We start from the raw sequence: 17,628 nt of genomic DNA, 5'->3' as shown, positions 1-17,628 counted from the left end.
ACTGTACAGGGGCTGATAAGGTGACCCAATGTCCAATTGGTTATGTACCTAAAGTACATGGATGTGAATTTAGAGAGAGAACAGCAGGCTGTGGGTCTGATTAGCAGGCCCAAAGCCACATTAAATCGAAAACCAGTGAAGCAAAAAGCAAAAAAATGGGGTGACCATAGGAAAGCAGACCCTACTCTCCTACAATAAGAGATTACTAATTTACTCCATGTTGGTTAAAAATTCTATTTCTGGCCCTTGCTTTCTTTTTTTAAATTAAAATCTGGCTTCTGTGTAGTGTTTGCATCACTCACACACTATTGATAGTCATGAGAATCCATTAAAGCTATATTAGCCCCCGGAGCCTAGGACATCACATAGTGTCTCCCCTTGCTCATGATTCATTATACTTTGCCGGAACAAGTGGATTAGCATCTATGGAAATATCACCCTTAATGATGATAATAGTTAAACAAGGTGTACACACCTATTACTTTGGATCTCTTCATTAACCTGCAATTTTTTGGGGGACCTTTTTTCTTTCCAAGCTGCAAGCACAATATTGGAACTTGGACAAAATAAGACCAACATTACTAGCAAGTCATCAATGGTACTTTACCCCATTTTGATTACAGCTTAGTAAGGCCTCTTAACAATGCACCTTATACACCTACACAACATGTTAATAAAACATATTTTCTAGCACGTGCTATATCACTGCCACATGGACATCACTTATCACGTGATTTCCCACCATTTGACCTCTTCTTTTTATCTTTTGCTGTGTTCCACTAAGTGGACCAAAGATACGTGTACACGTGTTTTTGGAAGTAAAACCAATTATGTATCTCTTGGATAAACTAGCAGTATATCTACCACCTAACAAATATGGTATTATATGCCTAATGCGGCCTTGAAAAGCCCCAAGCCTCCATGCCACTAGGAGGCAAACCTTGTGTTGACTGCACAGCACGAATGGATGTACATGACAAATCAGTAACTAAAAGTTATGAAAGAAAATAAAATAGAGCATGTTAGAAATTGGGTTTCTGGTCAGCAGATGCATGGACCATGCCCAACCTGGAACCTTAATCCTATTCAGGGAAACTGTAGTACACACTAAAAGTTTACCTGTGCTCACCCTTAGCACAGAGCAGTCAGGCTAAACTAAAGAGTCAATGTGTAAAGTATGTGTGCACACACACACAGTAACACAGTGAAAACACCACAAAAGTACTCTCCACCAGTTTAGCATAATATCCTATATTTGCTGAGTAAGACACTACCAAAATGACAAAAATCCAACATACACAAGTCAAGATATGAATTTTGCAAGATTAAATCAAAATGCAGTGCTTAGGAGTCAATAGCTTCAACTGGGGCTATCTGGTCATGCTTGACTGGGGCAAATCCAAAAGTTCAGTTAGACAGCGACGGAGCGCAGGCGGGATGCAAGAGTGAGGCAGAACTGCTGACAGTACCTTGGATGCGTCGATGTACAGGAGCGATGCATTGAAATACGGAGGCGATGAGTTGATTCCGAAGTTGGGCAAAGTCATTGATAGGTCGATGTCAAGAGCGCTATGCGTCAGTTTCAAGGCATCGATGATGAACTACTGGGCTGAAGGCAATGCATCAGCTAGAAGCCACGCTGGGCTGGGAATGCATCAGAGTCGGGGATGAGGCATCGAAGACATCAGAAATACGTTGTCTAAGACTCTCACAGCAGCAGTGATTCGGAGACGCTGGGGCGGAAAAGTGAGGGGCTGCATTGTTAATCGAGGTCCTTGCGTCGAGCACTCAGCGAGCTGTGTCCATGGCCTCAGTGCAGGCAATTGTTATACATCTAACACATCATCATGTACGGTGACAATTATCAGCAAACTGATCCGCCATAAAGTCAGTACTCCAAGATTACTGGCTCTGACACATATATAGGCTGATGTAGAACTTAACCCATAGGTTACTGTCTATGGAAAGTTATCCTTAATGGAAGAGGAAACCTCACACACATTGTTGTGTCATGCTTCATCATAGGAATCCTCACCCCACCCTGGTAGGACAGTACCACCAAGGCGGACTTGACCTCCTCGAAAACTGACTAGATAGGAGTGAGTTCCTACATAAATCTTACTGGAAGACACAACGGGAAGGGGGATTCAGATGTATTCTGAAAAACACCTTAGAGTGCCAAGGGAATAGGCCTTTATTTAAATGGAACACTAGGTATAGTTAAAAATACGGATTCAGGTGAGTAATAGAGTGCAAAGACTCACACCCATCTACTCCCTGCCAGTATGTTTATGCCCATCGTTACTGGCCTAAGAGTTCTTGGGCATTCGTCAGGGCATGTGGATCCCTAATGGTGAAAAAATTGCTAGTCAATTTAAACTTTCGGACTGAGTAGGTTGGTCAGGGAGGTATCCTACTTAGCCCTACCAAACTTTCCAACCTGTTAGTAGGTTCATGGAAATTTGAAACCCTAGATTTAGGGGATACCAGCATCAAGGTCACAGAGGAGGTGGGGTTCTTTATAGCCACAGATTTGTCAAAAAGAACACCCTTCTGTGTTACCTATCCCGATCCTCACTCGCATTGGTGTCTTGGGATGCAGCACCAAACACTAAAGAATAAAGTCAAGTCCTCTCACTCCCAGGCAGGGAGCAGCAGACCAACACATCAAAGCAAGCAGCAAAGTGGAGTCGCTCCTGGCAGCACAACAGGTCTTCTTACTGGCAGATTGTCCTCAGTTCAGAAGTGTTCTGAGTATATGGTGTCAGAGGTCTAGTACTTATATCATTTTAGAATTTTAAGTAGGGAGACTTCAAAGAAAGGTCTTTGTAGTGTATAAGATCCTGTGCTTCCTGGCCCTGGCTCTAGACACTCTACAGTGGCATATACAGCTTTTTGTGTGGGGACAGGCACAGGCCTATTCAGGTGCAAGTGTCAGCTCCTCTCCCTCACTTCAGCTCACGAAAGCCCACCAGCCTTGCGATGAACCATCAGGATATGTAGGCACACCTCAACTCCCTCTGTGCGTGACTGTCTAGAGGGAATGCACAAAGACCAGCTGTCATCCTGCCCAGATCTGCATTCCAGGGAAAGGAAAATGCACAGAATGGTTAAAGTATGAAAATGACAGGGCGTGGCAAGGAATTTGGCCAATTAGCAGCGTCTGCTGGAACTCCGACAGCCCAACACTCATCCTGACCATAATCCAGCCCTTCAAGCCACCATCCGCTGCTTATTTGCAGTGCTGTCCACTTCCCGCAACCCATCAGTACCCCCTAAAGCTGTCCCCCTTGGGCTAGGAGGTCAGCGGCAGTGAAAAAATGATACGATCCAGAGGCGAGGCGCAGTGGCCCAAGATGGCAGACGGTACATGCTATGCCGAAAACAACCGCCCGTGCCAATAGATGAGTCCAGAAGTCGTTCCCCTTGCTGCACCCCGTGTAACATTAGACACTTGGGGAGCATCGGTGGCAGCAGAAATAAGACTCCAGGATCCCGGTCCTCTTTGGAGGAGCCGCGAGAATCCGGGCCTAGCCCATTTGCAGATGACAGGGACAGCCCGTGGGGGCGCATGAATGGGATGAGACACATTCTCCCGCTGGGCCACGGAAGGAGCCCCGGACTGGATGGCGCCCCAAAGACCCCACACTAAGTGAGAAGGCTTGCCTAGAGATATGGGGAGGCCCCATCGATAGCCGAGCTGAGAGGTGCATTAAACGGCAGAGAACATAAGGAACTAAGGAACCGATCCCCATCAGAGAAACCACGAGCATCCAGGCTTAGCACGTGCACAGGTGAGAGGGACTGCACACGGGCGAGTATGGGCGGGCCGAGTCGCATTCTCCCTTTGGGCTGCAGATGGAGCCCCAGAGCGGGCGGCAGCCCGGAGTCTCCCTAATATAAGTGAGTAGGCTACCCTGGAGATAGGGGGAGGCCCCATCAACAGCCGGGTTGGTGAGATGGGGCGGCTTGCCGTCTCCAGTGCTGTGTGGCATCTGCGACCCAGGCCTTTGTACAGGCGAGAGAGGCTCTGCACGGGCTATATAGAGCCAGCCGGGCCGCGCTTTTGCAATGGGTGGAGGTGAGGGCAGGGAGTGGAGTGTGCTTCAGAGGCCTCTCCAGCAGAGCTGTGGAGGCTCGGGACTGCATGTGGGGTTCGCGACCCCGTAGCCCGGCGTGGGAGGCGAAGCTGAGGTATTGATGCCGTGAAGGCCCAGCAACCCACTGTAATCAAAGAGGTATCAAATTTAGCCCGTTGAAGGGCATGGAAGATGAACTGAGGCGCCCGCCCACGCCACAAGTCGGGAGAAGAGGGACACTGCCAAAAGAAACCCCAATAGTGAGACCACCTGGAGGACACTCGAGAACACGACACAAGGTGGCAGCGGCTCGGGGTCGCCGTGTGGGAGGTGCGACCCTGTAGCCCAACATAGGAGGTGAGGCAGTGACATTGGTGCTGCAAGGGCCAGAGAGGGTAGCCCTGGATGCCAGCCCACGCTTCAAGAAGCTCATGGAAATCAGTAAGTCAGCAAGGTCGGCCTGGTGAAGGGCACAGAGGACGAACTAAGGCTCCCGTCCGTACCGTAAGCTTGGAAAGAGGGACACAGCTGAAAGCATCCTCTGTAGTGAGACAACACGGAGAGCACCAGAGTACACAGCTCACTCTTGACTGAAGCAGTAAGATGGCCCGTCGCCTACCAGATCAGGGTGGCAGGAGTGGACGAGCTGTCTCACACGATGCAAACACCATTGGTGCCTGACTCGTGTACAGGCAAGAGAGGCTGCACTTGAACGGCACGGGCTGCACCAGACTTCGTCCCCCTTCCCATTATGAGGTGGAGGGGGGACACAGAAGTCCTCTGAGGGACCCCGGCGAAATCAAGAGGGCTCTGGGTTGCTCATACCCCCAGAAGTCTAATGAGTGAGGGGAAACAGGAGGCTCAGCCCTAGAAGAGACGCAGAGAACTGGCCTAGACCCCGGCCCACTCCACAGACCTAAGGAAAGTGACTCCACTGACAGGGGCCCTAGAGGAGGGATCGGCCGAGTGGCACTCAGGAATGTAATACAGCTTGGGCTGCAACAGCAAGATGGCCTGCCGCCTACCTGGTCTGTGTGTCCGGGTGACTGGGCTGTCTCCAGCGATACTCAGACAATTGTGCCCTGATCCGTGCACAGGCAAGAGGGGCTGTGCACAGAAGACATGAAGTGAGCTAGGCCCTGCACCCCTGCCGCTTGGAAATAAAGCTGAGGAACAGAGAATCTCTCAGAGACACCTGTGAAACCAAGAAGACTCAGGCCGGCACGTGGGAGACGCGACCTCGTAGCCCAAAGAACAAGGCGTGCTCTAACTTTATTTAAAACCGACTGTACAGTATTTGCCCTTTGGGCCTATGACAGAGAACATAAAACAGACTAAAAGCATACCACAAGATCCAACCCCTTCAAATGAATTATGGCGAGAGATAAGGAGCCAAAAACCCAAAAGCAGGACAAAATGGATAAGTATACAAAAGTGCTCCCCACCATTGGAAACGGAAGGAGAATCCTCTGGACCAACAGATAATACAGCCATCCTCCAAGCGATCCGGGCCTCCAGAGATGTCATTGAGGTTAAAATGGCAGAAATAAGGTCGGAAGTGTCCCTCCTGCTTCAAGACATGCACAATATCGCTGAAAAGGTGACCCAAATTGAAACACGCATCTCAGAACTAGAAGACAAGACACACAGGCTGCACTCAGACGTCAAAGACCTGAAGGCAACCATGAGAGAAGTTGCTTGGAAGGTAGATGGCGCAAAAAACAGAGCACGCAGTAACAAACTGCGCTTCATCAGGTTCCCAGAGGGAACGGAGGACTCTGACAAATGACATTCTTGATGTCATGGCAGTGTAACTCACTGTCAGCTGCAAAGTTTTCACCCTGCTTTATCATCGAATGGGCCCTCAGGATGCCCAATACAAGACCGCCACCTAGTGCCCCCTGCGACCACTAATAGCAAGGTTCTTACATTTTCACTATTGAGACATGATTCTCAGAGAGTCACAGTGCACAAGGGAACTTAAACTTGCCAATGGCAAGATAATGATCTTCCCCGACTACTCCACAGAAGTGCTGAAGATGAGGCGAAAATGTGATTTGGTGAAGGTCAAACTGAGAGCCATGCAGATCCAACACATGCTCTTCTTCCCTGCCGAACTAAAAGTTATATTCCAAGGCATCCCACAATTCTTTCAAACACCGGAAGAAGCATGGGTTGGATAGAAGAGCGCCCCCTGCTACAACAGGAAACAAGGACCAGTGAGTTGCAACCCAGAGATGCACCAATACGATTGGAACCCAAACCACAAAGAGTAAAAAAGAGGAGTCTGCTCAGAGGAGGGTATATAATGCAGACGGGGACCCCTCGGAGGGGAACCCCATACAGGCCAGAGATGCAGATGCACTCGGAATCAGATAAAGATTCGACTCAAGCCCAAGCTAGCAAAAAACACTCCAGTTAGCGGGAAAGCAACCATACAGATCCTTCGACAAGAAGTACCTTGCAGACACAGAGAGTGACCATCCACTCCTCCAGAATATTAACTGTATGGAGAATCAAGGCACTGAGACAAGAAATACAGAGAACATACACCAGCAGCAGGAAAAGAGTGTTTAGGAAGGTTGAAATACAGGCCACGCCAATGGCAGATGAACTGCAGCACTGCTACAGAACCCCTCCAGACATTAATGTGCTCAGCGTTTCTGAGTGGAACACTTCACTTGAGTACATATCCTTTATTACATTGACTAGAACTTAGTGGGTTTAGGGAAAAGGTGGGACTACAGACCTCTCAAGCTGAACTTATGCCAAGTTGTCATGTTGACAGTGCAAGGAATAGGCGTAGGAAGTAGGAGAGAGTAGAATGGGGGGATAGGGTAAGGGACCAAAGGTTTTATAGTTTAGTTGTTAAATATATTCCCTATACAGCCAGAAACAGGAGGGCCCAAATCTACAGACAGGAACAGAGGACAAGAGACCAGCAGGCAGACTCACCCATGCACGCAACGACAAATATGAGACATGTACACAATGAGTGACGAAACATACACAGCACTGACATGGAACGTCAATGGGCTAGGTAGCAAGATCAAGAGTAGATTGGTTACAAGATACAATAGGAGACTTAAGCCTGATATTGTTTTTTTACAGGAAACCCATCTGCGGGGTACACATTGTGCTTTTATCGGGAGGGGGACATACACAACACTTGCCCATGCGGGATTCTCCCCAAGGGGCGCGAGGTGTGGTCATACAAATTAGGAAACCCCCCCCATACAAACTAAAATCTGGACAGATCCCAATGGGACCTTTGTTGCTGTCCTGGTGACCTGGGGGCGTCGTGAGCTCACACTAATCAGTGTTTACGCCCCGCCATTACTGCAATCTGAAACCATAGATGCAATGCATCTCGGAGTTTCTAATATGTCCCCAGAAGCCAAGTCAAAAGCCCTTCGTGTATGGAATATACAACGAGCTAAGGAAAATTTCTAAACAGGATGCAGCTGACAGACTGCGCGGGATCGACAGGGTTAACTTAGAAAAGGCTTTGGCTGTGGTTGACAACGGTATGACCACATTAACATCCAGAATGTATTCACTGGGCAACATAGTATCCTCTGCAATTGACATAATACTGCAAGAAAAGGCTATTTTACAGAATGGACAATCACAACTACGGTCCATTGTATTATTAAGCTGGACACTTGAAACATTACATTCTGGCCATGTGCCATGGCATTATATTGACAGCACAAGTCTGTTTTCTGCATATGATCTAACGGAAAGACAGATAGTAATGGCATGAAGAGATCCAAAATAAACTATGCTGAACATTGAAAAATTAGACCAATCGCCTTTCTCCGTGGCTGAGACACCATCCACAGACTGGATAACCCAAAGTTATATCACCCTACTGGTGCCGACTTTCCAATTCCACGACTGTCTACAGCACCAACAAGTAAGTAGATATGATATGCTTGGGGAAGGTTATGTGCATGAATACTGGGAATCTGGGAATTACCATTCAGGTTTAGATGCAAAAATTCGAAACACAGAAGATTTCCTTAGTCGGTCCGACTGTAAGGATGCTTTAATCAGTTACTTAGTTTGCATGGACATTTTACTTCATGGGGCATTCAATGCTTCAGTTGCAAACTTGTCATGTTATTTAAAGGGTTCTCTGGCTGCCGTGATTAATCAGGCTCTCAAGCAGCTCTCGCATGGGAGCTTTTGATGCTGAAAGATCAAGATTGCTGTCAAATGGAACCTGGTATCTCTTATCTGGTAAAGGTTAATTCCATAGTCACTTGTTGCGTACAAGTACTGTTTCTACCTGCCCGCACAGTTAGGGAGGTGATACTATGGCCTTCGATAAATGTTTCCAACATAAGCTTTGATTCTCTGAGCAAACTGGAAGTCAAGCTTTTTCAAAAAGACGTAGCCTTAACCTCACCAAGAGAGATGCTTTACCGCCAGGTTACAAGGTCCTCGTCTGAGATACAGATGCTACTCCATACTAACTTCCTGATGCGTTTTAGGGAGCTGGTCCACCGTATCTTTAATATGTCTGATACAAAGGGAATTGTGCACTTTTTTATGTATCTTCTCTGGATTGGTTAGCACCTTTCAGACGATAGTCTGTGTTGTTCCATCGTTCATACACTCGTGTTGGGAAGCATTTTTGGAGGTCTCCCGCTTGTCCTGCTACTTGTGGCAGGAATCCTGATTTTAATTTACCCGCTCCATAATGGACATCCCAGTTCAACCCGGAATTGAGATAGCATTCACTGTGCTACGAAGCAGCGAGTCCTTGATGCACTGCTTCGGCAAACATCGACTTCGAGAACTGAATGAGAACTGGTTCTTGTTGTTCAGGCCTCTTTGGCTTCACTGGGTACAACCTATATTCCACTGCCTGCTTTGCAGCCATGAATGCGTATTGGATCTTTGCCTCAGATCACACTTGGTTGTGCCACTGGATATTGAAGTACTAATAGTACCCCTGAAAGGCCCATGGGTATGGTGTTTCCCAGCGTATTCCATTACAGTTTAAAGCATTCTTCGAGCAATCCTGGGATGATTTGGCTACTAGTGAAATAGACAAGGCTATGTGGAACACTTACAGTCTGCAGTCCCTCCCTCAGCGGCTGCTGTGGAAACTGGATAGAATCACCTTTGCTCCATAAACCTGCTTCGAGGTGAGCTTCTGGGAGCATCGTCTGCAGTAGCTGCAACACCAATGTTGCATCTACCACTCGGAAGAAGTAAATAAATGGCTTTTCCATGTGGTGGGAATGATTTGGCCTGTTTTTTAAACAAAAAAAATCAAAAGAGTTTTTTGCTTTATTTTTCAAGGCACCATGGCTTTCTGAGTGCTTGGGATTTCAAATGGTATAATGACTTTTAAAGGCGTTTATGAACATTTTAAACGGAAGCTTGTTTTTAGATGATTTAAAAAGTGGTTTTAGAGAAATTTTAGTTTTACTTTTATTATGGCCTGCCGGCTTTTAGATAGCTTTTATATATCTACCCTTGGTATGAGGAATGGGTGTTATGTGACCAGGTTAGGCCCTAGTAACGGAGCTACACATTTTTCGAACATTGTCCTAATTTTGTATTATAACATTTCTGCTGTGACCTTTTGCACATATTTGCATGTGCGACAATGTTGAATTTGTTTCTCTGAAACTACTTTATTTACACATCTAGCTTTGTATAACATTATCATGATGTCTTGAACACCATGTACAAGTCTTCTTGACGCACTATGTACAAATGTTGTTCTGTCTTCATCCACGGGGCAACAGGGCTATCTACTTATCCATAACATCACTAATCTATAGGTACATCATAAGGATCCTTCCCATTATAAACAATGAGCATCCCAAAAGATTAGCAGAGGAGGCACTTCAGTTGACACCGAGGATCCATGTATGCTGACACTTCACCATGAAGCGCTCGGACATCTCTGTGATGGGGTGTCCAGTTTGTGATCAAGACTGGCTCCTACATTCTCTCCCACCAGGTAATGGGGTGGGATTGTCCCTTGGGGTGATTCTTGGCTTCACAGTTACACACGCTGTAGGTACAGGCAGAGTTGGGTTTGCTTAGTAGGAGTACTCCTGATTACTACCTTGTTTAAATGCCTGCATTTATACACTGTTTTAGCACCATGGTAGAGCTATATCTACCATATACACTTTAGGTGCTTGTAACCACTTTTATTTGCTTCTGTGTACTGATTATCGCAGCACCTATATTCTATACACAAATAACATTGGTTCAATAAACATATTGAAAATGTCCCACTGTGGGAGGATGACGCTACAGTGGAGTTCCACGCCTCCACGTAGCACCTGACTGCCGTGTTGCTGCCCCTCCCCCCATACGAGGTACACGATGCTGGAAGGCGCTGGCGTTTGCTTCCCGTAGTGGAGAGAAAGCGGCAGTTTCGAAGGAGGCTTTTTCTCGATGCTCGTGCAACGCTGAGGGAGTCATGCTGAAGGAGCCACACTGCTTTCACTGAGGTAGAGAATGGCGGCTCTACAGTGAACATTTTTCTGTTTACTAAAACGGCTTCAAGCATTCTGAGAAGGAGCTTACAGCTGCATTTGTGAAAAACGCGGTAGGAGCAGAGGAGACACGCTGTGCACTGTGTCAGCAACTAGAAGCTGGCTGCTCTCGTTTAAACACTTTCGCTTTGGAAAGTAATTGCGATTTGATGATGGTTTTTTCCTTTTTTTTCTTACAAATGCCCTGACTCGAGTTGCGGAGCAGGGCTGAATTAGGCTGAGATCATTGCGCCGCCTCTTTGAGGAAGTGAATGGTGGCTCCTACTGAAAACTCTTAGCATTTTTGAGGGGAGTACATACGAAGATTGTCTAAGACTGTTAAATATTGTGAAATACGAAAGGAGCAGAGAAGGCACACTTTGTTTTGTTTTGTGTCAGCAGTCAGCAGTGGCAGTGGCTGGACTTTCCTAAAAATACTTAAAGGAGCTATAGTTTGGAAAAGAACACTGAATATCGAAAGTTTGTAGAAAAATAAAAGGAACAGAAGAGCAGAGGAGTAGGATTAACCAGGTGGATATAGGTGTACACAAGCTGTGTGCACAAGAGCCTGTAAGTCTACTTAAAAACACTTATACTGTTGCTTGAAGGGAAACAGAAGTCAAAGGGGTTTTTTGTAAGTCTCTGCAATCTCTGCAATATCTTTAACCCGTGAAGAATCGAGCTACTGAGCTACTGCTGGTATGGGGAAGATTTTAAATGCGCGCAAAGCAAAGCAACGCCGACAGCAGGCAAAAGAGGCTGAGGCTTTGGCTAAATTAACAGATGGAGGCATTATAAAGGCGGTGGATTCAGTGCATTCATCGGACTGCTCAGAGACAGAGGATGTATTAACAGAAGATCTATTGCATCTGAGTATGGGGGACAAAGTTGCCGATTTCCAGAATGGTGATAAATCCGATACTCTTGCTTCTCCTCAGCCTCTCGCACAACCACCCCCTCCGCCCAAACAATTTCCCCTGTTTGTTAAAAAAACTCCTTCGCTTGTGCCCAACAATATGACCTCGGAAACTGTTGCAAATGTGGCAATAACCCAGAATCATACAGTTTGTACAAAGGATTCAAGTCTGGCAGTTAGCTCCTCTATAATTTCAGCTTCGTCTGCACAACTTGGCTCAGCAGTATTCACTTCAACTGTTGATTCACTGAACTCTGGTGCTTTAGGAAAAGAGGATTTAATGAGTACAGTATCCCAATCTTCATCTGTATCTGATAGAAATCTAGTTGCAGAGGTGGCAGGCTCCACGGCCCCTGTACTAGAGATGGATACGGAAACAGAAGGAGAGATGAAGATGTCCGTAAAAGACATGCTAAACTTAATATTGGATGAACTAAGAGAGATCAAGAGATCACAAAACGTGGAGCTGTCTGCAATCCATCAGAGGTTGGATAAAATGGATAAAATTGAAGAGCTAGTGTCCACTTTTCCAGCTCGTCTAACTGAAGCAGAGGAAAGGATTTCCTCTCTTGAGGATCAAATGGTTGCAGTAAAGAAAGAAACTGTAGACGTATCCAAAACTTCTAGGGCTCTGGAGAATAAGCTGGATGATTTGGAGAATTACAATAGAAGATCCAACCTACGCATAGTGGGGGTCCCCGAAGGAATTGAGGGGTCAGATATGCTTCAATGGGTTTCTACATTTCTCCAACAGGGGGTGATTCCGGAACACAAAGGAGATTTAACGATCACCAGAGCCCACCGAGTTCCTGCACACCTCCCCTCGAACTCCACGCTACCTCGGACTATCCTCATTAACTTTGCTGATGTTAGGGTTAAGGAGCAAATTCTATCCAGAGCAATTCGACAGAGACAGTTTCCGGTGAATGCCACAGTGAAATGCCGGATTTTCTCAGATATGTCCACAGCAGCAGCAAAACGAAGGAAAGAATTCGTTAAAATTCTTCATCTTTTCAAAGCCCATGGGGCACAAGCAATGATAGCTCAGCAGTCAAAACTTAGAGTGCTCTTTAAAGGTAAATTCTATATGCTATCAGATGTAGAGGCAGCACAGGAGCTATTACATGGAATTCAAAATGGCTAAATTCGGACATAAGTTTTTTCTCTCCACTGGATGATGTATTTCATACACTATGTTGGGGTGGGGGTAGGACAGGGCAGGAAGGTTGAAGAGGTGTATCAACACAACACCTCAAATGGAAGGGAGAGGTTCCTGTGGCGTGCGTGGGAGGAGGGAGGTAGAGCGAGGAGGGTGCCACAGATGGAGGAAGAGGGAGGGGGGTGAAAATAGTAAAAAAATACAGTTCTTGGCACAATTCTATTTTTTATGTTCACTTTTTGGTCTGCTTGCTGAAGATACAAGTAGTTTTTTTGATGGACTCAGAACCGAGTGTACTTTGTTTAAAAAAAAGGGTATGATATGCAAAGAGGGAGTAATCTTTTTAGAAAACTTTAGTAAACACTATTAGAATGGTTAAAAATGGTATAAAAATTGTTTCGTTCAACGTGAACGGTCTCAATAATAAAAACAAAATGCGGGCAATAGAGAAATGGGTCTTAACTGAAAATCCTGCAGTTATTCTCTTTCAAGAAACACACATCCCTCTTTCAAAAGTTGACCATTTTTCTATGTTTAAAGGGTGGGCCTCGTATCGGGGGTTCTCCTTTTTTTCTGAGTCACAAAGGGGAGTAGCACTATTCATTAATAAGAATATGGAGTTAGAGATTTTGCAATCCAAGGCAGGGAGCCGGGGTCGATGGTGTTGGGCAACATGTAAATTCAAGAATAGGCCTTCCCCTATCACATTTGTAAGCTTTTATGCTCCAATTAACGATAAGTCGGAAATCTATGAGGAAATGTTTCAGTCTCTTTTGTTGGTTGGAGGAGATATTGTGATTGGGGGGGACTTTAATATACTTATGGACCTGAACTTAGATTCTAGCAACGGTGGTAAAAAACAATTGAAACCTAAAGCATTTAAGTCCATTTCGAATAACGTAAGGACTTTAGATCTTGTTGATCCGTGGCGATCTATAAATCCACATAAAAAAGAGTATACTTGTTGGTCGGGAAGACATAGGTCATTTTCTCGTATCGATTTTTTCCTGACCTCCTCAAAATTTAAGAATAGCTATCAAAGAATTCTACATAACGGCTTCTCCGACCATGCATTGTTAGCATTAGAATTGATGTTTGAGGAGAGCACAAATGCGGTAAAACGCTGGGTGTTTAATAAATCATACCTGGCTGATGTAACATGGGTGACCCTATTGAAAAATGAGATTAATGACTTTATTGAACGAAATATGGGAACTGCTCCTATTCATGTGGTATGGGACTCACTTAAGGCGTTTATCCGGGGGATTGCTATTGGAAGGGATGCGCGGGAATCAGCTGCTTTTAGGGATACAAAGAATTTACTACAGAAGAATATCCAGGATCTGGTAGAACAAATGTATCATAATCCATCTGCCAGGCTAAACAATGACTTAAATGCTGCAAAACGTGAACTGAGCTCACATTATTTTGAGAGAAGTGAGGAAATTTTCTGTAGGCAAGCCCAAAAAACATACGAACACAGCAATTTTACGGGTAAATTTCTGGCATGGCAGGTCAAAGAACAAGCGGCAGCTAATCTAATTCATTCTCTTAAATCTCCATTAATGATACTGATACCTCAGATGCAGCAGAGATAGGACAGATTATGTTGTCTCACTACGAGAAAATTTATACTTCGTACCATATTACGGATCAAAACAGATTAAACAATTTTTTAGACAAGCATAATCTTCCCACTCTCTCTCAGATGGACCAAGCAGCAATGGCATCTTCATTTTCGGAGGATGAACTAAAAGCTGTAGTTAAATCTCTGCCACATGGTAAGGCATGTGGACCAGACGGTTTCCCTGCAGAATTCTTTGTTATATTTTTCACCTCCCTATCTAAACTATTACTTTTATTATCCAATTCCATGTTGGAAGGTGGCTCAATCCCACCATCATTCTATGATGGGACTGTGGTTAGTTTTTTGAAAAAAGGGAAGGAAGCAAATGATCCTAACTCATATAGACCCATTACTTTGTTAAATTCGGACTATAAAATCATTTCTAAATTACTCTCATTACGTTTTAATCATATTTCTTCGCAACTGATTCATTCAGACCAAAATGGTTTTATCTCAGGTCGACAACTCATCACTAATACTCACTATTTGGTTGAGGCCTTAGATTATTTTGAAACATGTACGGTGCCGGCTTTAGTTTTTCTTTTAGATGCAGAAAAGGCTTTTGATTTGGTGGTCTGGGATACACTTTTTCTTATTTTACAATTTTTTGGAATCCCCTCACAAATTATAACCTTAGTCAAAAATCTGTATCACGGTGCAAAAGCCCATGTGCTTATTAACAAATCCATGGTGGGTTCAATTTCAGTGCAAAGAGGGACAAGGCAGGGATGTCCATTGTCCCCTGTTCTCTTTGCCTTCTTCATAGAACCACTGGTGGCGGCAATCCGGAATTCTATAGATATCCTTCCACCTATGGCCTCTATGGATAAAATCAAATTATATGCAGATGACATAATGCTTCTTCTTAAACCGGAGATGCATTCGCAAGCACGGGCTCTTTCTGTTTTTGCTGAATTTGAAGCACTTGGAGGGTATCGAATCAATAGGAGGAAAACCGAGATCTTAATCTGTGGTAGTATAACCCCCGAACTACACCCGGATTTTCAAAACTGTATTAATAATAGACCCAAAAGATATTTGGGTGTCTATTTTATGCCATCTGTAAGTGAATTGTACTTTTTGAATTTTGAACCCTTAATAAAAAAAGTTCGCGATCTGTTTTCGCGATGGAATACCCTACCTTTGTCCATTCTAGGCCGGGTGGTATTAATTAAGATGTCGGTTCTCCCTCTATTTAATTTTTTGTTTTCCACTATCCCATGTTCATTACTGGGCTTTTTCTTTTCGAAAATCGAATCGATGTTCTCAGCTTTTGTCTGGGCTAAAAAGACACCTCGAATTGCCATAAATACTCTATACGAAGAAAAAGAACAAGGAGGTCTCGGTCTCCCAAACCTTAGAGATTACTACTTTGCTTATTTTGCACAGTATCTCTCAAGATTCAAACATCTAATGTCAAGTCAAGTACTGTTTATAAATTTCTTTTTTGAAACAATATGCAAAGAAGCCAAAATCTCTTCTCCATTACCCATACCTAAATCTCCTAAACTAGTCCGATACAAGGTTTTAAATTGGTTTTTTAAAAAACGAGATGCCATGTTGAAGAGATACTCACTTCCTCTCTTTAGTTTAAAAACTCCATTTAGTGATGCTATTTTAGGTTTTGGTATTAAAATGGGGCCAGAAATTATACAAAATTGGGTCAGACTGGGGTTTACATCACTACTGAATTTCGTGGAAAATGAAGCTTGGCTAACTCCTACCGAGATGCTTTTTCTAACTGGAGGAAAATTTCTTCTTATGGGTTCTTATAATCTACTATATAAAGTTTTTGTTCAAATTGATTTAGTACAGATCAGTCAATCCTCAGATTTATCCAATGATCTCTTTTGGTCTTCACTATTTATGAAACCAGGAAAATGGAGAAGAGTCCTAGCACAGAGTAGAGAGGAGGATCTGAGTACTAAAGCAACTAAAAAATGGCAGAAACATGAAAGTCTCTACTTAACAGTCAATATGTGGAAAACATTAAATAAGTTTAATTTCTCGGTATTGAGAGGGGCTAACTGGAGGCGAATGCTGTTTTTTAGTAAATGGCTGCTATATTATACACCTGCGGTCATTGCCAGAATGTTTAGTAATTCATCTCCCATCTGTTTTAGATGTTCTCAACCAGATTTGGCTAATTGGTCTCACATAGTAGCCTTATGCCCCCGAATTGGGGCCTTCTGGGAGGGCATTTTTTCTTTGCTTTCACTTCATATGCAATGTATGATTATTAATTATGAAAGACTGATTATATTTGGTATTGATCCAGAACTTAATCTGGTTGAGTCACTAGCAAAACTGGTATATATTATTGTAGCGGTGGCCAGATCACTGATTCTTAAGTATTGGAAAACAGATGTTCGACCCTCTTTGGATGAATGGTATGAGAAAATGAAGAGAGTAAGGAAAAGTGAACTTAAATATGCACAAAGGATTGGGGGACTCCGTAAATTTGAAAAAATATGGGGGACGTATTTTGATTACATCTCTATGTATGTTTTTGATATGAAATTTCTTCTTTCAGGCTTTATTCTTTCTTGAGATGATGCTATATTGTTGTAATTTTTTTTATTTGTTCTTCAGCTTATCATTCTGTTTTTTGGATTTTCTGTAATGATTGTTATGAATGAACTGTCAAGAACTGAATAAAAACATTTAAAAAAAAAAAAAAAGAAAATGTCCCACTGTGTATTCTGTATATTTCTCTGAGCACAAGTAAGCATGAGTGACTGAGCAAAAGGTTCTGAACAGTTACCATGATCCCTGAGGGGTCAGGCTGCCAGAAACCATTCGCTCCCTGGCAACAGTCCCAGCAACTGACGACAATCTCTCTGCTGTTCTAGAGTCAAAGTAGGTGAGAGACTCACAGCCTCTACTGATCCTGCCTGCTCTTTGGAAGGCAGGAGGTCTGGCAGAGGTTCACTCTACTCTTCCACCTCATCATCGGCGGCCAAGAGCATGGTCAACTCAGACCTCTCAAAGTGTGGCTTGAGGCAGTTCATGTGCAGGACCCTCAAGGGTTCCTAAGAGTCTACAAGTCCACCAGATAGGTGACATCACTCTTGCGCTGCTTTACCACAAATGGCCCAGACCAGCAGGCTTGCAGAGCATGGGGCTCTATGTGCGCCATTACCTACCCCTTTTGACTAGGTTTGAACTCAACCAGAGTGGTATTTAGGTGATACAAGCGTTTTCTGTCCTCCTGGCTAGCTTCCAGAGTCTCCTGGGTGAGTTTCAGGAAGTGGGCTGTTCAGTTGCAGAAGGCCGGCATGTAACTGAACATATCCTGGGGTGGCTTCCCGGGAGCTTGCTCCCAGCCTTCCTTT

This window comes from Lissotriton vulgaris, chromosome 9 (assembly GCF_964263255.1).
Source record: "Lissotriton vulgaris chromosome 9, aLisVul1.2, whole genome shotgun sequence".
Taxonomy (NCBI): domain Eukaryota; kingdom Metazoa; phylum Chordata; class Amphibia; order Caudata; family Salamandridae; genus Lissotriton; species Lissotriton vulgaris.
Note: the sequence above shows the minus strand (reverse complement) of the source record.